Source organism: Anas acuta, chromosome 2, assembly GCF_963932015.1.
Source record: "Anas acuta chromosome 2, bAnaAcu1.1, whole genome shotgun sequence".
In the NCBI taxonomy this organism is placed as follows: Eukaryota; Metazoa; Chordata; class Aves; order Anseriformes; family Anatidae; genus Anas; species Anas acuta.
In genome coordinates, this window is record NC_088980.1 from 43,024,513 (window position 1) to 43,048,043 (window position 23,531).

Genomic DNA, 23,531 nt, shown 5'->3' on the forward strand with positions numbered 1-23,531 from the left:
AGGCTAAGCAGTGGTAGCACACAACTTCTTCTTACGGAAATTGTTTATACCCATGATTATATTTGTTATTTATTTCTGTTATATTTCCTTTGAGAAGAAACCAGAAACAATATTCAAGATCAAACCTACTGTGGATTTATACAGTGGCCTAGCAATGTTTCCTCATAATTACATACACAGCTTGCTTTCATCATGTAAAAACATGGAAATAATGCATCAGGACTTGGATTTCAGTATCCATAAGTGGATTCAGATAATATTTTAAAATATCCTTGCTGTCTTAAGGGCAATCTAATTTTCTTATATATATCCAAGAGGTCTTGTAAATCTCTACAACCCAATACCAAACAAGGATTGACCTGTGTTACTTCCAGTTTTATTCATAAAGCAGAATCACAATCCTTCAGCTAACATGCACATGGCACTTGTTACTAATTGTGTCATAAATTAAGTGACGTGCTAACACTTATCAGCACATTAGAAGAACACAGATGAGATCAGGCAGAAGGCTGTAACAACTTTAAAAAATCACTCACCCTTTACCTGTCCCATGGTGAGGCCAAGCATGGGACTAGGAAGTACAAGTGCTTTTCTCCTTTTAAAGAAAAAAGAGTTGCTCAAGCTGATCCTGCTTACAAGATCCACCAACAAATTTCTCTTGGATTGAAGCCCGGCATTACACACATGGTAAAACACATGTAAAGTTGTTAAACTTGCTCTTTCTGATATTTGCATAACAAAAACAAATGTTATACAACTGGTACAGCCCCTGCTTCCTAGCAGCTCCTGGCTAACAGCAGAGAGAGTTATGCTCCATGCTTAGATGGTTTGGCTGTGAAATTCCCCATGACAACCCAATGAACGTTCTTCTTTCTCTTCTATCGAGTCTGGTGGCAGAAAACTACATCTTCCTCTTTGAATGTTGTGAAAGCGTTATCAGGTTGAGTGGGATATTTTAGAAGCAAAAGATGTGTAAGTGAGGTGATACACTGAGGCAGACTGTAGCTTCTCTTTCTGGATCCCTTCCTCACAGCCAAGTGTCTGCTGAATTGTGTGTTGACAGGTCTCTTCACACTGAAGCAGGAACAAGACAAAGTTGTTCCCTCTTCTTTAACATCTTCCTTTAGTTATCAAGCCCTTGGCAAACCTCAGCAGAAATAATCAAGGGGCTTTGGGCTTTATGCTGGAGGGAAAAGACAAGAGAGTTGCGCTAACATACAGATACAGATGGTGTTCACACATTTATAACACATCCAAACTTAGGCTGTCAACTGGTCTGCAAGAAATAACACCAGACCATGATGTTCTAGGTTGCAATGTCAGCCAACAAATACCCTGGGAACTACTCCTCAACACTGCAGAAAATCAAAGGGAAAATTAACTAGCATCTTCTAAGCCTCTGTGAGCTGTTCAAAATTGTTTTATGTAGGGACGTACATCATTCTTTCTTGTAAAGAATATCTATGGTGCCAATTTCCTCCCAACACTATACAAACTGAGACAAGAAGCAAGTACCTGGAACTGGATATATATTACTTGGCTGAGCAGACTAAACGCAATAAAACTGAACTGACTCCCAAGAGTATTTTAGTTATTGTATATACCACCTTTAAGTACTTCTTGGTCTTTCTTCCAAGAATTTAATATAAGTTCAAATCTTTATGGGTCTTGGAAAAAAAAAAAAAAAAGTTAAGATGAAGATTAGCACTAAGAGAATATATTCTAGGGAAAGGAATGTCAAGCTGTATTGCTGGATGTTCTCACTCAGATGTCTAACAAATAAGGACTTATTTTCGGATAGATAAAGCACTGCACTGGAACTGAGGATGCTTATGTTCAACCAGCAGCACTGCCACCAGCTTCCTACGTGACCTAAAGCTAGTCAGTCATCTACTTTTATTCAGTTCTTGTCAGTGAGGACAATAACAGTTAATTTTTCCCACTTATGCTTATTTAGACAGTCAAGACACAGACTCTTTCTACTCTCGTGTATATAAAGCACATATTGGAAAATAAAAAACCCTGATCTTTTGTTACTGTAATAAGAGTAAGGGTACATATTTCCTGTAGCTATTCCCCTCTTCTTTGAAAGTAAACTCCCAGATCTGCAGGACAGCTACGCTGTCACCACTAGAGGCAGGGTAAAACTGTGTGTAAAAAAAGATGCCCTGAGGTAGTATCAGTAAAAAGATATTTATATGTTCATGTTGTATATGACTGGAACAAGCCTTGGCAAGACATTCCAGTCCATTTAAGCACAGAATTAGCTCTGATTAACAGCCAACTTGTGTTAACAAATACCACCTGCTTAATTAAGTTATCCTGTAAATTACCTGTAATAAAAGCTACTATAGCTAAGACAAGATGTAGCAACAGCAGAGAAAAACTGTCTTAGAACAGCAATTATTGTGTAAAGAAACAATATGCAAAGGTTTCACAGTTATTAAAAAAAAAAAAAAAAAAAAAAAAAAAAAAAAAAAGGAATCCCATATCTCATTACTATGTGTTAAAAAATGGAAAACAAGCCCTAAGGATTTGTCCTCTGGTTAAAATATAGTCTTTGCCTTATCATCTTATCATATTTGCCCTTTTCTAAAGTATAGTCAACCAGTACTTTTTTTGGAACATAAAGAAAATTATATTTTGAATGGTAGTTATTACCAAATAAACCCTTACCAACCAACACAACAAAACAGGGAGCAGCAATCAAGAGACTGACTGTCACTATCTGCTATATGCCCATATGTAGAAAATGAAATAAATCAGATAAAGTAGCTTAGATCAGACTGAAGGAGGAAAAAAAAAAAAAAAGTATTCTTAAAATATGTTAATATGACTAAGTATGACTCAGCTGCCTTTACATTTATTTCCTGTATAGAAGGCAAATCTCTTTCAAATCTCTGAAAAGAGAGATGGTAAAGTAGTATAAAATCCTGTCATCTATATTTAGAGTACTCTGAAAATTGCCTGTATAGACATTCTCTTGTCATCAGCACAAACATGCAGGGCTCTTGAATTTATCTAAAACATCAGTCAAAACTAAAAGAAAACATGGAGGTGAAATAAGAAGAAAAGTAACAGACAAAAATTATTTTAAAACTGTTTACTATATTACATGGTGTAATAACGTCAATGAGCTGCAAGAGTTTCATGAGCATTTCCACTTTGAAAAGTCACAGTATTTTGGCCAACGCGGAAGACTGGAATTAAAATGCTCAAAATCGGTTGTCAGGGAATTCATGTTTGTCAAGTGTAAGATATAATACTGAAAACTGACTTTTATGTTTATATTTTTAATGACCTTTAGTTCTGCTAATTCACTTCAGGAACCCAGTATATACTGTACTTGGAGAAAATCTTTTCCATGTGAATTATCACTACCTAATACCAAAATCTGGAACCTGAGTTTTGTCCCATTGCTTCTGCTGCTTTGCAACTTCAGTGATTGACTCTTTCATCTGAATTTATATAAGCTTCATATTGGATCTAAAAAGCATAAGATCACACCATATTTTCTGAAACTACTCCTTAAATAACCCTTCACTAGGATTTTCTAGGTGATGTGAGTTTATGATACTATTTTAGATTGTAAGTTGTGAAGTGAACTTCAGTGTTCAAGCGCCATTTCTATATCCTATAAAGGGCAGCGTTTTCAATATGAACAGAATTATGGTCTGTCACTACAAAATGACATTGTGTTACCAAGTAATATCTGGCAAGATGAAGCAGTTGGATTTGGTTCTAAACACTTTTGATATTCATCCAAAGTGAAGAAAATCATATCTGCTCTGACTCATTGTAAATTGTTTTGAGCAATTTATCAGACTACTGATGCCAAAGTTAGTGTTGTAAAGTACAGATTGAAACAGTAATTTTGGTTTGGAAGACAAACTTTAATTCCAGTATTAAGAAAACATAGTATTAGCATACATTGTTGTAATTCAGACAGCTGTCAAATTAGTTGTGCCATGAAATGAGCTTTGAGAGATATTAAAGTGCCAAGATGCTTTATTAATTACTTCTCTAGAAGATGATGCACCAAGTATGCCTAGCAATGAAAGCATCCGTTATGGGAAGCTGTACCTTTGTGTAAACCAGCACTGTTTGTTTCATCTGAACAGCCCTCTCACTGGAAATAGCTGACATACACATTCAAAATTTATCCTTTTTTTTTTTTGGACAAAGTTGTGTGATATCTTCTGGGTAAACAAGGTGGCACTACATAATGGAGACCTGATACTGAACAGAAGAGAAGAATTGCCTGACCCCGAAGGTGTAACAGTATTAAACCTAGAAAACACCAATTTTCACACTTTCTCTGAGACAGGTCATAGATATATACAAACAGACCTGGGTTTAAAACAGTAGATTTACTGTTACATGCTTGATAGGAGAAACTAAATTAGGTTCATGTGATCATGACAACCATAGGTTATACCACATCTCCCACATAATAACATTTCCTAACCTCTCCTTTAGCCACGTACCAAGTGTTTTGTTTTTTTCTGTTCCTACTGCTGTTGAAGCAAATTCTCTGCTTTTCTCTATAGGTGTGCTCAAACCTCTCCAGCTCGTCAAACACAGGGCCATCCTACAACTGGCTCAAATCCCATGACTTCATTCCCAGCCTTTTTCAGGTTGCTTTGCCTGCCTGTGCCATGTTCTGCACTATACCGCCCTTTCAAGTTTCTTTCAATTTAACTCATTTACATGTAGCTTCAGGAATTTTTTTCCACTTTTTTTGTTCTCCATGAACCCTCAAGCTCTGTGCTTTTTCCATGCTCCTTCCCATACCTAGAATGTTACAGCACTACCATCATACCAAACAGCCCTATTTTGTCTGCCCTTCTCTCTCTTCACGACTTATAATAGCACTCATACATGAAGACAAGAAAACTAAATACCACCTGGAAATTAACAATGTGTTCATTCACCTGCACCATTTACTCTGCTGTCCCTTCAGTCCCACCCTCCAAAGCTGTTTTTTATTATCTATTTCTGTACTGTTACACAAAGATGCAAAGATTTATTTACTCAGCCGGAATTCCTCTCTGCTACTGCTGGTAGCTCATTTTCAATATACTAATTCATATTGCTAGACTTAAAACTCATTGAAGCAAGGACTGCTCTTTTTAAAAATATCTTTTAAAAACCTTTTGGGCTCACTTCCCCTCCCACACCCTGGTTTTCTGCCCTCTGTAACATCCTGCATCTCTTTCACCTGTGAAAGAGAACGCAACCCAACCCTCAGTCTTCCTGTTCGTTTAGTCTATATGCAGAAGTAGAAAGAGAATGTCTAAAATCAGTGTTGGAAGGTAAGATATTAAAACTAAAAGACCAAAAGGAAAGGTAAGCATCTCATTTTAGAAGTAGTGCTTCTTTAATGCACTGTAGGCCTCAGCTAGAACCCTGTAAAAGTCTTAAAATGACTAGTATGCCTAAAAGGAGACAGGAACCTAAAGAGTTGGGAAAGAAATCCCTCCCTTTTCAAAGAAATTGAAGAAGTCAAAGGTTCTTGCTTATTGGCTTTATCCACCCAGTAAGACAGAGGATGAGCATTATAACATATAGCAGCTGCAAAAATTGATTAACATAAAACTATTACCATGCAGTATTGATCCATTTGTGACCCAAAGATTCAAGATTTCTATAGAGCCATACCCACACCTTGCCCAAGGTTGGTCAAATCTACTACATTAACCAAGGCTGGTTTGGATGAAACTCTAGTCAACAGAAATATGTGAACTTTAACCAGAGTTGGAAGTTTGGTTTATTTCCATCACTAATGAACAATGAGATGATGTGAAATAAATTAAAATCAGCTTGCATTCAAACCATCTATAAATTTCTACCAGCTTCTCAGCTTCTTAATATTCTTCTTCCACAGTAGAGAGAAAAAAAGCTAAGATTTCTGGCCATACTTATGCCAGTAAGCTGCATAACACAACTTTCAACGTTAAGAAAGGTGATTGACACCATTTTTGTCCCTATTAGTCCCACAATCATCCAACATCTGTTTTCCCTCAGAAATGATTCTTCCATGGCCACACACACTGGCAAAACCTACATAGCCTACCTGCCTGTGGCACATCTGGAAAAGATATTCTTTTCATTCTCGTTTTTCCCTTTCCTGAGAAAGCACCTCAGAAATATCAATATAATTATAAAGACATACAAAGAAAAAGAAAACAGAGCACAGTGCACAGAGAAATTTACTGTGCTAAATGTCTCCTAAATTTGTGTTATACTATTAAACTTGACATCTTACAACATCTGCTGGCACGCTCTTACCACACACATGGAATGGGATCCGGTTCCTCCATGTCTGAACCAGCTTCTTGGGAATTATTTCTGAGCATAAATTAGAACATACTTTTTCTGCAATCTAGCCCACAAGGTCTTTTAACTTTTCAGATGAAGCAGCATTAAATAAACTTTATTCAACCTGAAAGTCAATTGAGTTCTACTGAGCCTGCTGAGCATATGAGATCTATAACTTTAACTTGTTTTAATCTCAGTTTCTAATCTATAAAATACTGCCTCCACAAATTCTTAAGTGCTAATAATGTATTGTGGTTTTGTTTTTGTTTTGTTTTTTTTTTTTTAAAGGAGTTTATTTTCAGCATCCCTTTAATGGTAGTGCTCACATGCACTGCAAGGACATTGAACACCCTGAAATCCCCAATTGCTTTTTTCTTTTCTAGGCCAGTCCTGTAGTGATGTTCTCTAGAAAAGTTGAAGAGTGCTTTAAAAGACAAAGTTTTTTCCTCTGTAGTTCAGGCTTTGATTTTTGTCTGCTCAGTAGAGTCACTCAGTGTACATGCTTTGTTTCATGAATGTTTTGAGGAGCTGAACGTCAGAGTTCACAGTCCAAGCACAGAAGATTAACACAGACTATTTCTATTGAACCTTTTCTGTGCCTGGTGCCTACAGAAGCACAGCAGGATATTTTGTTCTCAGTTTTCACAGCCTGTTTAGAGGCACACATCTATATAAGTATTTCACAATAGCTAATGTTGTCAGGTGTTTTTCATGGGGACTATCTTTTTCCTTTCTTCTCCAGAAGAAAAGTCCACTAAATTATACTGATATGTATATTAAAATACTTGCTGCAAGTGGACAACAGGGTCCTGCAAGAAAATTTATTTGAAGTGAATCTTCATTCTTATACCTTAGGCTTTCTATCTGTCTTGTGCGATACACATAACTACACAGTGATGTTTAGAGACAACTGATTAACCCTCACCAGATCTAGAGGATCTAGTAAGGCATATATGCTTCTATTCTTCCTCTTGAGGGGGGCATAGGAGTGCACCTGTTGCACTGAAGAAGATCTACAGAGCAACTCCTTAGACTATAGCAGGACATTTATTTATTTTTTGCTCTTCTGCTCACTATTTAGCCTGACACTGGACCCAAATCTTTAAGATAGATAGTTATTTTTAGCAAAGAATGCTCAGATTGCTAGGTTCAGAGTAGATTATAGACTAGCAATTGGAGATCAGAAGGAAGAAAGCAGGAAAATAGTTTACTGTTCTGCACTGTCTTCCAGTTTAAATCTGCAGACGAATAGAGTTAATTTATTAGAGCATGGAGGGTTGTGACAGATGGCAAAATGCCATCAACTATAGACTCTGTAGACAGATTCATTGCTGGGAATTCTTAGAAAAATGAGGTCTGAGAAACAGCAGAAAAGTCAAACACCAGGGACTGGATTTCTGTCACATGAGAGACACTGAAGAAAAGTGTCACAAAAGTGAAAAAGGGAGATAACAGACCTTGTATCTTGCATAACAAAGTCCTATTTTTTCCCTAAAAGAACTGTGCCATTCAAAGCTCACTCAGCCCTGCCATAGTAAGCCAAATATAGGACTTTCTTATACGGAGGTAATATTGATAAGAAATGGAAAGGTATTACAGAATATCAGAATTACAGAAAAGTATTACAGAATATCTCCTCCGATCAGTAGAGGGAAGTGTAGATGAGAGGAATCAGTACAAGTTTGTAAAACTTCCCTTCCACCTCCTCAAATCACAGGAATCAAGGACAGGTGGGATGTTGTGAAAGTCAGTGAAAGAGAAAAACCCTAGCATCATTGCTAGCTCTCCTGGCCCACCTCGTACTTGGGCAGCTATTTGCAGTCCTGCTGCATTCATCAAAACAGCTGACCTCCTGTCAAGAGCATTCTGGTGACAAAGCGCGGACCTCTGCCTGAATGCAATGAAAAACAGGAAAAGTTTTATTTTACAGTTTAAGATAGTTCATCCAGGAAAAATATCTATTGATTGCACCAATATGGGCAATTAGTTCTCTCCCAGTCCCTCAGAACTTGCTCTCTCTGAAGCAAACTGACAGTAGTTCACTTCAGGAGCCACTCTGTGTATGTAATGCTGACAGATCTACGTGGATTTGGCCTCCTCCACCATGACATAACATACCGAGGACAAGCAACACATGTTCTTCACGCCACATTATAAATTGAAAACTGTAACATAGCCCTTATCCTATTTCATGAAAACTGAAGGGAGGGGGTGGCAAAATCAGGGCAACAACTGGAATCCAGAAGACACCAATGCTGAGTGGCCAGTAGGATGGACTAAGCTTTAGGGAAGCACACCCAAGGTACTCTGTATGATAGGGTAGTCCACTTAAAATGCTAAAGGAGGACAATGCAAACACCTCACTTGTTTGTTTTTTTTTTTGTGAGAGACAGCACATGCATATCAAACCCTGAAAGGCCAGAGCAGACTGTGCTCTCCAGGCCACTGCCTGTTCCTGTCAAATCCTCTCTTAGTGCTCATATAACTCCCAGCATTTCAGTACTCCAGGTAGCATCTGGTTGTAATACAAACAGGATTTAGGAAGCAGAAAGACTACCTGGATGTTCCATGTTGTCATTATACATCTCTACAAGGTCAGGCAAACACAGTATGACCTAGAGACATTAGCTTTGTGCCAGCTGTTCTCTTATTCCAGAAGAATAATCTTGCTTTAATCTTATTTGCAAGAGTCTGATAAAAGAGAACCATTTATCATCCACTTTACATGAATAAATCTCATTTAAAAATCACTGTGATGCTGCTTATACGTGATCTATATTGTTAACTTATCAGTGCAAAAGCTGACAGGCCTAAAATTAGATCATCCAGCTGCATATGGATATGGAGAAGCAAGATTGAACACCACAGGGTCCCTCTGCTTCATGCTGCCCTATGGTGGTGAAGAAGAGTCAGCTCAGAAATAAGAGCAGCAGAGAGCAGGATCTTTGTCTATTTTTTCACTTGGAAATGTGTATCAGGTCACTCCCCAGACAAGAAAAAAGGCTGTAAAATAGCACTGAAAGAGTAGGGTGTGTTTGTGCAGGTGTGATGGTGATGTTGAGTTGTCTGAAAAGCTGAACCTGTGTAACAGCCTCGTTCCATTTGTGTGTACACTTTAAGAGCAATGAGGTAAAAGTTCTGTAAAGTATCAATGAAGTTTTAAGATTGCTTTTATTTTGGATGCGTCAGCCATAAAAATATCCCTGTAAAATGGCATGTGAAATGAACTATGTGACAGGACCTCACGACTACTAAATTCATGGCTTGTTGAACATAAGGGTGTTTTCAGAAAGAAGAATGTGAATTCACTGATAACCAGACACTTCATTGACATCTCACATCACATTTTCAGTCTTCAGAAAAAAAATAAATAAGGAAATACATTCTGTGACCCCCAGAGAACTTTCCTAAGAAAATAATTGTGGAAATTAAAGTTACTTGGGTTCTTAGTGACTTGTGTTCTATCTGATCTCCCTCTCTCCCTTTTTTAGGCTTGTATGCACATGCTGGCATAGAGTAGTTGAAGTTGACAGATGGGCACAAGTACCTTACACCATGAAGGGTGTCTTCTGACAGAGGTAAGATGGAACTTTAAGTGTCCATAAAAGTGTAATTAATTCCTGTTTTAAGCACTGCACAAGACTGAAAATAATATAATGTACAGAAACACCCATGAAAGATTGCACACCAAAGAATTATTCTTGGATGCCTCAGATGATCAACTTTTTGCAGTGTTTCAAAATGAATAGGAAGACAACCACCGCCCTGTGAAAGCCCTCTGTGTCTTTGTGCATCTCTTTACTGAGAAAGTTAATGGAGGATGCTTAATGCGATACTTATCTGTCCGTAAGATGGGAATTTTGAGTGGTAGAAGGTTAACAGAGAAATCAAGTGGTAAATCAAGGAGGTCTGTAATATTGGAAGCCTTGGGGAGATGAACAGGAAGCTTTAGGAAGGAGATAAGGAACATTCTTTATAGCAGCAATGCTGGTTTAGCTCCAGAAACAAGTAAGGTTAAAGATGAGCTAAGCTGAAGAGACCCAGTGGCTCTGGAGACCAGTCATGAGCTGCAAGAAAGCAATTCCAGACCATCCCACAGGGACTGACCTGAGAGCCCAAAGGATAGTTAAGAGTAGTAATAAAACTTAGGCATAGAAACATACCCAGGATTTATTGTTTTGCCACCCCCTTTTTTGTCCACATAGCTAAGAGTACTGGCACTTCTGAAAGGCACGTGTGTATGGCTGCATCCATCACAATTCAGGTTCCCCACAGAGTTAAACTGTAGCCCAAGGTACACATGTGGTTGATATTGTGAGAAAGGCTGCCAAAGGCACACATCTGGAGATGGTAGGGACAGCTTTAGACCTAGACTAGCAAGGCATCAGAAACAGCACCACAGTCTATTGGTATACACAGGGAAATTTAGAGCAGATGAGCTCAGCTAATTAGGACCCAACACATCAGTCTGCTGAGTGTCAATACCGCAAGAGCTTTATCAAATGTATGACAAATCATTAGGCACATCTTTTTGAAATCAGCAAGTTCTGGATTATGCATTTAAATGCAGTTAACCAGATACTGAAATACTCTTGCTTAATTTTCAGGCACATGCAATATGTGCAAGTCACTCACCAATCATCCCTTTCCATTTTTACATTGCCTTTTTTTGTGCTGTAAGAATGTTAGGTATACAAAATTACGCAAATGTATCTGACTGTGCCTTTCTTTGAGGTATCTGTGCTATTTCTACCATACAGCTGGTCTCCATACAGTTTCCTATTTGGGCAACTATTACCAATTCTGCTGTCTGCTCTCCTCAAATTGTTTTGCTGTTCAGCAAGTGTCTGTGCTGCCCTGTAAGTGCACTGTATAACACTGCATCCTACAGAAGTAGCTAGGGTACCAAATCAATCAATGGTAACCCTTCAAGCCTTTCAAATTTTACACACAAATACAGCGTGCAATACAGATATACCCTCGGCTCCATTTTCTTGGGTGTTTAGCCTTCCTCTGGTGCCAGCAACAACTGAGTTTCTGACTGAAATCATAGCAAATATAAAAGGCTTCACAGTAAAAGCAAGGCTTTCCTGAGTGCATGCAGTGCAAGGTGTACAAACTCTCAGCACTGTAGCCATTCAATTTTAATTTTCTTTGCAGATACTCTGCACATGGCAGGAGGTACACTTCTTCATCTCATGTGCACTCATATTAGATGTGCTGTTAGTACACACTGCAAGTGTCTCAGAGACAGCGTAGCATACTTATTGCATTTAATAGTCATAACCTAAACAATAATGTACCATGTAGAGAAGCTCTAAGAGACATCAAGTGTGGACTAGAAATAAGATAAATAACATGACAACAAATCAGGGACCTGTTCCTTTCAAGACTGCAAATAGAGAGATGCTGTGTAATTCCTAATTTACTTATACTAATTTAAATGGTTGTCAGATGATTTCCAGATAGAAGTTGATCAAAAATTTTCAAAAATTGCAGGTTAGGGACTCGTTGGTACCCCACATACATGCATCAAAAATAGTCTATGGATTCAAGGCATGAGACAAAAAAACACCAGTAAGTTTCCTTCGGCTTTGATATGGGAAGAATGCTACTTGCTTTTTTAGCCTCATTGAATTGAGGATCAAAAATAGCATTTCTGGGCCTAGGTCAAGATCACCCTCCATCTTGTTAAGGAGGAAAATACATTGGGTTGCAAGCTGAGTCTTGTTGAGATTTTACTTTCTCATTGTAAGGACCCTTTTACCACAGGTTTCTTTATGAAGCATTGCTTCTGGTAGTGCAACGCTTCATAAAGAAACTACTGAAGTGACTGCACACAGAAATTGATAATATTTCTTCCACCAGTGATACAGATGATCAAAGTATACTTCATTGAATTAATTTGATTGAAGGGAAAGTGAGGAAGTAAAGACTGGAAAGAAGGAAAAACTTAATGAAGTGCCAAAATCCTGAATGTGTAAGTGAGAATAGCATTAATTATTGCATACTGAAAAAAAGGGGAAAAAAAAAAAAAAGAAAGTAAAGAAAAAGAGGAAGCTCAGAGTAATCATCTGGACAAGGTGTAAACACAGTACAAAATATTTCCTGTTATTAAAAGTACAGGCAAAATTAGTGGCTTTTTAATGTTACCATCCAAAAAACAGTTGAAACTGGTGCAGAGAGAAGTTTTAAATCCTGAAAGACTTAGAAAAATAAGGGGGAAAAAAGTCTCTTCAAGAAAAATATTTAAGTGATCTTTTAATGATACATTAGCTTTCCACATATAGCTGAAATACAGCAATTAGGCAATTTAAGAAATGAATGGATAAAAATGGAATTGTCACAATGCCAAGCAACACTGACAACGAGGACACATGGCAGCATGAGAGGCTTTTGGGTACTGTTACTCTCATTAATATTTCTGTCAGTCTGTCTGGTCTACTGCACCTAGGCACACAGGTCAATTTTACATGACTACATGGAATAAAAATAGTTGTAAGCGAAAGACAAAGTACTTTGCAAGTGCTTAGCTGAAAGGCAGCCATGTTTTCTGCTCAAGACCACTGAAATGAGCTCCAGACTTTTCTATAAATATAAGCTCCTCTGCTCCCAAATTCATAGCTTTACCAAGTCTATACTCTCTGAGGAAGCAAGTATCCATGTGAAAAAATAAATTCCTTAGGAGCTCTAGTCCATTGCTTCAGTTTAGGGACCGTTATTAGCTGAATAATATTTGGGCTGCTGTGCCTTGGGGCTGCACTACAACTACTGGGTTGTCGTGGAAATGAAGTACTAGAAGCATGTGGTAGTCCTCTGATCATGCTTTCTTATTCAAGTGGCCAAGTTTTCCTCTGCTGAATGGAAAGATTTTCTCTTACGCTAGGATTATTTAATTCAGATGCCAGATGGTTCATATTGCCACACATCAAGGGAAATATCGAGGTATTGGTGGGGACAAGTCAGCACCAAGGCGTGATGCAGCAGCCTTCCAAGAAGACTGCCAGCTGCTGGACTAAAAAGTATCCCAATTAATATAGACAGAGGTAAAAACTAGATAAAATCCAGGTACCACTTAGCCCTAAGGCAACATCTTCAGGGAAAAAAAAAAAAAATCCTCTTAAAAAGAAAGTGTAGGAAACACATGCAGCTTGAAACTGCCATAGAACAATCAGGTGGAGTTAAAAAGGTGGATATACACAAAGAATAATTGATAGGACTAGAATAATTTGGGCTCCAAATTTGCCCTCTATTCCCTGTGCTAATACCTGTTACTGACAAAATTCCTTGAAAAGAAATGGCACTCCAAAGGCAGGCATCTTCCCATGTGACTAAAATAGAAGAAAAATAGAAGAGAGATAGGGTAAAATGCAAGTGATCCAAATTGTTTGCTTTCACTGCGTCAAATCTCTTTTGAGGGGAGGGAGAACCTGTTTGTTTTCTTGCCAGCTCACATGGTTTCAAGAATTATCAGTGACTAAGGAACCTGATGCAATTAGGGAGCTGAATAGCATAATAGCAAATGCATCTTAAACGCAGAGTAATGGAAGGAACAAGGTGAACTCCTCGCATACTCTGATGGTCTGTACCCCATAACGATTTGGAAAAAGAATTAGACATTGTTCTGAGAAGTACAATGCCCACTGGCAGTATAAAAGCATTGAATATCTTTTTAGCCTTCATTAAAGGGAGAGATAACAAGCAATCTGGAAAAATACAGTGTCATTATATATATAAAAAAAAATGGCACAGCCATATATCAATTCTGGTCATCCAATTCAACACACACACAAAAAAAAAAAGCATAAATAGAAAGAGACAGGGAAGGGCAATAAAAATTATTAGATGCATAGAAATATTTCTATATTGGGAGAGGTTAAAAAGAAAGATTATTATTCTTGTTTGAAAAGAAAAAACCTTGGGAATATGACAGATCTATAAAATAATGCATAGAAAACAGAATGATGGTCTCCTAGGCAAGAGTGAAACACATTTGAGCAGAAGGGATTTTTAAAACCAAAGATACAATACATGAAACCGTTCCACAATATATTGCTGAAAGAGAGTTTGGAAGGATTAAAGAACGATACAGCTGCAGGAACAAGTCTCTATCTGAAAATACTTAAAGTAAAAATATTTTAAGTAACACCTACCTGCTTGCTTTCGGATATTGTTGTGTATAGAAATATTACTGGAAAATTGTCCATGAAAGATAAAACTCTCTAGAACACATGGTATTGGCTACTGCTGGTCTCAGAAATACAGGTCTAAATGATCTTGGATATGATAAATTACAGGAACCCATGTTATTATGAAATAGAACACTACCACCAATATCTTTATTAATAAATTAGCAAATAAACAGTCAACAGGTTAACCATTTACTTCACATCAAAAGAAAGGTAAATGCAAAGACAAAATCCCAGGGAGTTATTTGTACTAGGTTGAAATAATACCAAAAACCCACAGTGAGAGCATGACACACAATGTAGGCTTTTTGCTTTGAACTGCTTAGCACAAATAACTTCTGCCAATCAGTTCAAGGGCTGCAGATGCTGAAAGCTTCTGACAAATATGACATTGCAACTACTTCTGGAACCAGTGCTTTAGATAAATGTTACAAAGACTAATTGTCTCTCATGCTTCCCCAGCCAAAGCTAGAAGCTGATCTCACCCATGATAGAACTACTACTTTGTGAAGTGAAGTGCACTCTGAAGGTATTCACCTTTTTATGAAGCATCAGGACAAGATTTAATGACTCCAGTTTCCCTCCACCCTCCCAAACCCCCTCACTTCTTTGCTGCATGGTACTAAGTCTTACAGAGTATAGTTGAAGTAAATGTGATATTAAAACCTAAAAACCAAGGTACATGTACATATAACCAAAATCCAAATACTGTTCACTTCAGCATCCTGCTAGGACATCATCTAAGTCTGAAAAGCAGCACCATTCTAACTGATTTGTTTCCCTGCCCTTTATTTACAAGTTACCAGCACTATTGAAGTATGTCTCCTTTGATTATTCCACAGACACCACCTAATAGAGAGGTTTGAGCTTTCCAAGTTCATTTGCCAGAGGTTCACAGATCAGCCTCAAAACAAGGTCCCTGAAATAAAATGTACTTATTTATCCACTAAAGCCTTCTACTGGAAAATCAATATCTTAGAAGTAATGAATTGTAAGACAAGTAAATTAGAGTACAGATTACTCTGTCAATAGGAACACAACTTTCCTCTGTAATTAAACATTTCATATGTGGTACATCGCATTTGGCACTGGTTGCTTCGTCTAATTACCCTACTTTTTATTTTAAATGAACAAGAAACTTCCTAAAATACCTTGGCTTCCACTTGCAAAAGGTACATGAGCCAAAACAGAGGTTCCAGAGTAGCCAGAAAAGTTTCCAGTGCTAGCAGGAGCTGGCTTTGGAAGTGATGTGTACTATATAATTAATGTGCCTGTCCTTTCCCTCACCAGCCCTGCTACTGATAGGAAAACAGTTACTTTAGCTCTAATCACACTGTTCCTGGATAAGTGATGGGGGTGGAAGGCAATAGGAAAGATCTCAAATCTGTAACTCAAAAAAATATTTCCAATTAGAAATACAACTTAGAAGAAAATTACTTCATATCATTCTTGAAATTTAAGTTGAAAAAGTGTACAGACCCTGCTCAGGTTTTCAGGTGGTTGCGGCAGTTCAGGATGTGAAAAGGCAACAACAACTATGGAAGAGTATGACCTTGGGGTAGGGTGGGATCCTGGACAGCCTCAGAATATTCCAAATGCTTGAGAAGCCTATACCATACAGCAGAGCACCAACACTGCTGAAGACAAAAGAATGGATTGTCCATTTTATAACAGCAATTTGAAGGACCAGCAATACTCTGAGTCAGAGCTCTTATACTGTGCAAACCTTTGCTCTCAAGAAGGAGATACCAGGAAGTATAGAGCATCTGCATCCCAAGGGCATGCCTGCATACCTGTAGTTACAAATTATGCCAGGACTCTTGCAGTTGAGAGGAGTCTGAAAATTTTAATCCTGTTAGAGCTAGTTGAAGTGATCCAAAACACAGAAGGCTGATAAATATTGAGTGTGAATAGATCTGAGAAAAAAAATAAAATATCAAAGCTTTACACCCTTTTTTGAAAAAAAAAAAAAAAGGGGGGGTAGGAGGAGGGAGGATGACTAGGTGACTGCATATGCATAGCTGTGGAGGATGATACAGCAGAAGTATCCACTGGAAGTCACATACCACCATTTTGTGGTACGAATTGATTTAAGACATTTTGTATTATTCTATAAGTTGCAGGTACTGCATATAGAAAGGTTTTGCTCACTTAAAAAAAAAAAAAAAAAGGAAGAGGAAGAGGACCATGTTGTCTGTAGTTCTAAAGAACATCTTTGTGGGCAGAGATAAAAAGTTAACTTTATGCTGTTGATTTTTTTCTCCAGCTTCTTCCATTTCGCTGCTGCACTGATCCACTACCCAGAGAAATCAAAAGAAAATTTTTCTGATCAGTGCTCCTCTGTTGGTATCAGTTACAATCAAAGAGTGGGAGTTTATTATATTACCAAGCGTTGTGATTTACTGACAGATCAAATCAAATCAACCACGGAAATGACCACACGTCAACATTTAAATTACATTGCAGTTTTCTCGGGTAAAGCTTGACCTGTTGTCAAGGAAGTAAGCTTTTTATGTCTTGATACTCTGTCCTTTCAAATGAAGTCACATTGTAAACAGATATAACACAAAATAGTTGTTTGGACTGTCTGTTAAGTGGGAATTATCATGATAACCTATTTGTTTAACGTGCACTGCATAGAAATACTTCACTGTCAAGGAACCAAAAATTATTCTTCATTAAAATCCTTCTGTACCACCAGTAATACAGAAGAGAATTTAGGTATGTAGGTATCACCTGTAATTCCCTCAGTTCAAAGCCCGTTTTGCATTGCCTGAGTGATGTAAAGAGGTCATGGTGTTACTGAGGATAAGGCCATTCTCATCTTCAAAAACCTCTACTAGAGATACCTAGACATCCAGTATGTAGCTCAGGTATATCCTTCAGGCCTATCTACACCATGCTGCAAAGAAACACACAACACTCTCTAGGCAATAAAGCTAAATGGCACAACACAGAGCTGTGCAATGACCAGCTTAGATCAAGAAGCCGTGCCTGATTTACATGTTATGTCTGGCATCTCACTGGAAAACTATGCCCATACTGCTTCTGAGCCTGACTGGCTGAGATATCCCTGACATAACACATTCTCCCCAAAAATTTTCATGAGGAAGGCATCTTTTTTTACCTTTTCAAACCTCCCTTACAATCAAAAGTAATTCATTTCTAGTAGTAGAAATCTCAGTTAGAGCTAGTACAGCTTTAGAATGCTTTTGTGAATCACAGCTTAACAGATCTTAAAAAAACAAAAACAAAAAAAAAACAGTAGAGAAGTTGTTCAGCTGACAGGAATCATGACTTCTTCACATGACAAACCACATCAAAATCAGAATGATCACAAGGACTTCATATGCACTTATATCGCCAATGACAGCACACAGCCAAACTACTAAGACTACGTGTTGTCCCACTAAGAAAAAAAAAAAAAAAAAAAAAAGAGAAATGGAGGTTTCAATCCTGATGCTACCAATTACTAAATTTGAGCTCCAATTTGTAGTCTTGTGATCAGACATTCCAACAGGGGCAAATGCATGTAGAAAGAAAAGAACTTACCTATTTATGATGTTTTGTTGTTTGTTTTTTTAAATACTGCCTACAATATTCTTCAGTCCTGGGCTCTAGTTAGTAAACTGGGTTACTTAAATGATTTCCCACAATAAGCATGCTTGAAATACACTGTTAGCTCTTCAGCAGAGTATATATAATTTTAACCTTGATGTCCAATACATGTGACTCCTTTTTAAAGTAAGGCAACTAGCTTTAGGTGACTGACCTGAGAAGAAAGGCGATGCAGTGGGAGCAGCACTGTTCAGCACTGTCTTAGCTAAGCGAAGTCCTAGTACTTTGTCTCCATCAAGATCAGACCAACAAAAAGTGGAAAAACCATGCTGCTTAGAGAGAAACTGCAGGAGACAAAGGTTCTGCCACTCTCAAAAATAAGCTGTGGAGCTGGGTGCATGGAGAGAGCCATCCACCAACTCAAAGACCAGACACAGAGAGGAGCTTCAAAAATTTCCCAGTCATTCAGCACTCAGCAGGGCTTACGGTACAGCTCACCTGCTAACCCTAAATGGCAGAAAATCACATTATGAAGCAGATCATAACTTAAGAGAACACGGGTCCTAGAACAATAATGATGCATTCAGTTCAGCCTGCCTGCCCTTACACTAGCCTTCCACCCAGTTTGCTGCTAAGATTAGATGCCTTTGTCACCCTGTTTGTAGGTATTAAAGGCGTAAACATTGAAAACACGGAAGATGCATATTCTGAACTGTCTCATTTTAGCACTTAAAACTAAATAAAGTTCCATTAATTTTACTCCTAGCACTCACAGACTGTTTTTCCCTTAGTACCATACAGAACTTATTTCCCAAATACATTTAATCATAGGCTCCAATCCTGAGCATCAGGTTCAACCATGCCCTAAAGGAAGCAATGTGGAAGCTATTTGTTTTAATGCGAAGGAACTAGGTACAGGAGGATATTCAGGAAAAGCGATCCAAATTCACTTTTTAAGAAGATTAGTTAAACTGCATTAAACTGGCAAGTGGATACTTTTACTTGGAATGAAAATGGTCTTAACTTGGCTTAGTTTAATTCACTTTGGAAGATCAGGAATTAATCCTATTTAACTAATCCACTTTAATTACATTAATTACTTCCAATTCTTGACTTTTCCAGTGTACACAAACCTACTTTCGTCTTAATTGTCAGAATCTGAGCTTGCAGATCCAGATCTAATCTAAAGTGCACGTTCCAGATACAGGTTAGCATCTCCATGGCTAAACTTCATTAAATCACTATGTCATCTTACCCAATGAAGTTACATTGCAAAACAAAAGAGATTAATATTAATAACCTTCAGTTGTCTACAGAGTAGGCCATGCATCCACTACGGTATACTAAGTCAGATCAGGCTTGACAGATATTCTGGTGCTCAAGGCTTTTAGCTGATACAGGTTGTAGGCAGTTTATGAGTTACTGGACACAAAAACAATCTGACCCATATCCAGCTCAGTTATCAGCTGAACAGGCATATGGAAAATACTGAAGATGGATCACAAATAGAAGAAAATACAGAAACTTCTTCTCTGTCATTACGTTAGCATTGATCTACCCAGATTTTCTTTTTAAGATGTTCCTCCTAGAGTGGAAAAGACAAAGACGGGGCAAGTGCTCCAAGGCAGAAATTTTCAGGTGGCTCTAGAGCACTGATCCATGATCTAGAGATGAGCCTGGGATAAGTCCTGCTCATAATTTTCAAAGATCTTCCATCTATCACCTAAAGGAAGGTCAAATATATTGATTATTTTGCAAGGCTTCTCAAGACAGAAATCACTATTACATTAGGCAAAATCTGAGTAAATGACAGAGTAGTAAATCACTCCAGGGAAGGAGCAGGGTGGGTGTGGTGGTTTTACTCAGCTGGGCAGCTGAGCTCCACAACTGCTCTCTCACTCCCCCTCCTTAAACAGAAAGGGGGAAAAATACAAAGAAAAGAGCTCAAGGGTTGAGATAAGGACAGGGAGATCACTCAACAATTATCATGATGGGCAAAACAGACTCAGAGTAGGAAGATTAGATAAATTTATTGCCTATTATGAACAAGCTAGAGCACTGGGAAATAAAGAAAACAAACTAAAAACACCTTCCCCCCATCCACCCTCTTCCACCTCCTCTCCTCAAGTGGTGCAGGGGAATGGGGGCTGCCGTCAGTCTATAGCACTTCTCCTCTGCTGCTTCTTCACTCTTCCCCTGCTCCCCATGGGGTCCCTCCCACGGGATGCCGTCTTTCCCAAACTGATCCTGCAGGGGCTTCCCACAGGCAGCAGCTCTGCAACAACTGCTCCCACACGGTTCTGTCCCACAGGGTCCATCCATCCATCCCCCAGGAGCAAACTGCTTCAGCATGGGTCCCCCACGGGTGGGCGGCAGCTCCCCCCAGACCCCTGCTCCTGCGTGGGTTCCTCTCCACGGGCTGCAGCTCTGGCCTGGGGCCTGCTCCTGCGGGGGCTCTCCATGGGCCGCAGCCTCCTCCAGGCCACATCCACCTGCTCCACTGGGGGCTCCTCCACCCATGGGGGGGCTGCAGCGTGGAGATCTGCTCCATGTGGGACCCATGGGCTGCAGGGGGACAGCCTGCTCCACCAGGGGCCTCTCCCTGCACAGGCCGCAGGGGAACTGCTGCTGCGTGCCTGCAGCACCTCCTGCCCTCCTGCTGCTCTGACCTCGGGGGCTGCAGGGCTGCTTCTCACTCCTCTCTCCCAGCTGCTGCTGTGCAGCAGTTTTTTTCCTTTCTTAATTCCGCTCTCACAGAGGCACAAACAACATCACCTAATGGCTTGGCTCTGGCCAGTAGCAGGTCTCTGTGGAGCTGGCTGAAATTGGCCCTTAGCTAACATGGTGCAACTTCTGGATTCCTCTCACAGAGGCCAACCCTGCAGCCCCCTGCTACCAAAACCTTGCCACATAAACCCACTCCAGCAGGGAAGGTGTTAAGCCTGCTGCAGTTGTTCATTGAGGGTTTCTGACACTTGTCAGTTACATATTACAATCTTGCTTTGGGGAACAGGTGGAAAACAGCCCTACTGTTTCCAACCCAGCACAAATGTTACCTGCAATTTTCAACTGCATATGTGGTTTTGGAAAGAGAGAGCTGATTACAATTCAGGAACTCGTGCCACCACGCTTCTCGCTGTCCTGGCTCTCCCCACCTTGCAACTACACTGACACCGGTAAGCAGGACTGAGCACAACTGGGGTCAGTCACTTTCCACAGGAGCTGTTTGACCCAGATAGAAAACAGCAGCTTGGGACAGAATACACTGAATATACTGGCTCACATTTTGTCTAACCCCTTTTGATTAAATCCAGTTGCAACAGTAATAAAGCCATGATGACCTGGCAGAGAAGCAGTTGTGTAGTTAGCTTTCCCCAAGTCTGTTATGCTTCTAGAACAGCCAAGCAAGGAAGAACAAGCTAAATTTAGCACTGAAAGGACTTCCTTTCTATTTTGAGAAATATTTCTGACAATAAAATTTACTATCTTCCACACATGCAAATTTTTTTTGTTATTGATTTAGAAACAGATACATTTTCTGCTAGCCAGATATTACAGCAACAAAACAAAAACCTCACACACTCTGTAAACAAAATATATTGATCATAAAAGCCAAACTCCATGATGGATATAAAAATAAAATCTTATGTCTTAATCATAACACTACCTGAGTATCATATATAGCAAACAGGTATATATATATATATTCATGGTCTACAGCAGAATATTGCTGTAGTTAGCTGTAAGTGAATGATGGAGATAGTCTATTATCTATATTTTTTGCCTTGCCACTCTCCAGCTTACCTCCTTTGTTTATAGATGGAGGGAAAAAAAGAAAGCCATGATTAATGACATTTTCTAAATATTCTGTTTTAGATATATTTAGCTTCTCCACAGGAAGAAATAAAAAAAAATAAGATTAAGGGGAGAACCTCTTTGAAGTGCTGTTACAGATACATAATTCACAAAGTATTTCCCTCTCCCTTGATTGTTATTTCAGACAACATAACACAACCTGGGAATTCACACAGTCTTATAAGATCAAGTTAAGCAAAAAAGAGACAGAGATAGGAAATTTCTACATTAAGCAACTCAAAAGCTATGCCTTTTCACAGATTTAATAGAATATAGACCCAAAAAACAAAGGGAAGAAGATTTCCTTGCTGCTTCTCTTTATGTCATGCTTGAAAGACTACAGAGCCTGCGGGTCCAGGGGCACAGGCTTAGCAATGCAAAGAAAGGGCTTCACTCAAATTGTTCATGCACTGCTTCAAGGTAAGAACAGAAACAAAGAAACTACTGCCCTAAAACCCGTTACTGGCATGGCTGTGAACCCGTAACACAGCTGGTGAGATAAGTTAAAGAGAACTAAATTTTGAATCAAGTTCAGGATGACACAGAAGCTACTTTGTGCAAAGGTCTTTCCCAGTCAGCTTCTTCCTTCTTAAGAGTTGTTCTTCTCTTCCTGCTCTGATCTGCCCTACCACCTTTTACTGTAAAGTAAGGACTACAGAACAGCTCCCTGGAGCAGCCCACCTGCCTGCTCCCTGCCTGGGCCTTCAGGGAATTCCCTGGAGTTTCTGAGCCTCTTCTTCCACTACCTTTCCTGATCCTCAAATTTGCAAGTCATCAACATTGCTTCTGAGCATCTCTTACCCAGACTCACTCTCTACCCAGCCATCACAAATTGCACCACTCTCAGACCTTCTCACATATTGCTTTCTTACCAGCAATCCTTTTTCAGCATCTCTTACCTCCATGTTTCTTTTACCCTCACCTTTTCCATGTTTCTTTAATGATACTACCCACCTCCTGCCCCTTCTTTTTCTTTCTTGGCTCTTTTTATTACTTACATTTTCTTTCCTTTCTGCTCACTGTCTCTTCAATATGCCCTTTCTTCACCTCTTCCGCTGAACGCATATGCTTCTGTTCTCCACTCAGCCTACCCTTCCACTCTTTCATTTGATTTTGAAGTTGCATTGAACAAAATCAAAACAAAAAGCAGAAAAGAGATAAAGCACTACTATTGACCTGATCATAGCTCCATACATTCTCCAGCAAAGCCTAGCTCCAGTAGCCTTGCTAACAGTTTAAGAGGGGACAATAGATCTCATTCAGGTAACACACCTGGAGTAGGAAAAGATTTTGCTCAGCTGTCTTGACATTATCTCAGATCATTAGCCCAGAGATGTTGCTGTGCTCCATGAAGCCAGGCCTTGCTCTCATTGTATAATACAAAAAATGCATAAGCAACCAAAACTTAAGACAGGACAAAGCTACTTACTTCTTGTTAGTAAAGCATTCTGGAAAATAAATTCCCAGGGGATTATTCCACTTCCAGTTGTGTGGCCTTTCAGCAAGTGAGCTGAGGCAGACAATAACCACTCTGAAAGACACTGCTGCCCATGGTGAATTATTGCTTAATTAGATGAAGCCAGGATGTTCCACCACATGTGCAATGCT

General features: G+C 39.1%; 1 long non-coding RNA gene across 1 annotated transcript in view; it reads right to left on the reverse strand.

Annotated features, from left to right (window-relative positions):
- The window catches only part of LOC137851704 (uncharacterized), a 49,101-nt gene extending 25,969 nt beyond the window's left edge, over window positions 1-23,132 (reverse strand). Inside the window, exon 1 of the long non-coding RNA XR_011093374.1 lies at window positions 22,922-23,132. This is a non-coding gene — a long non-coding RNA (uncharacterized lncRNA). The remainder of the gene's footprint in view (window positions 1-22,921) is intronic.
- Between the last annotated feature and the right edge of the window lie 399 nt (window positions 23,133-23,531).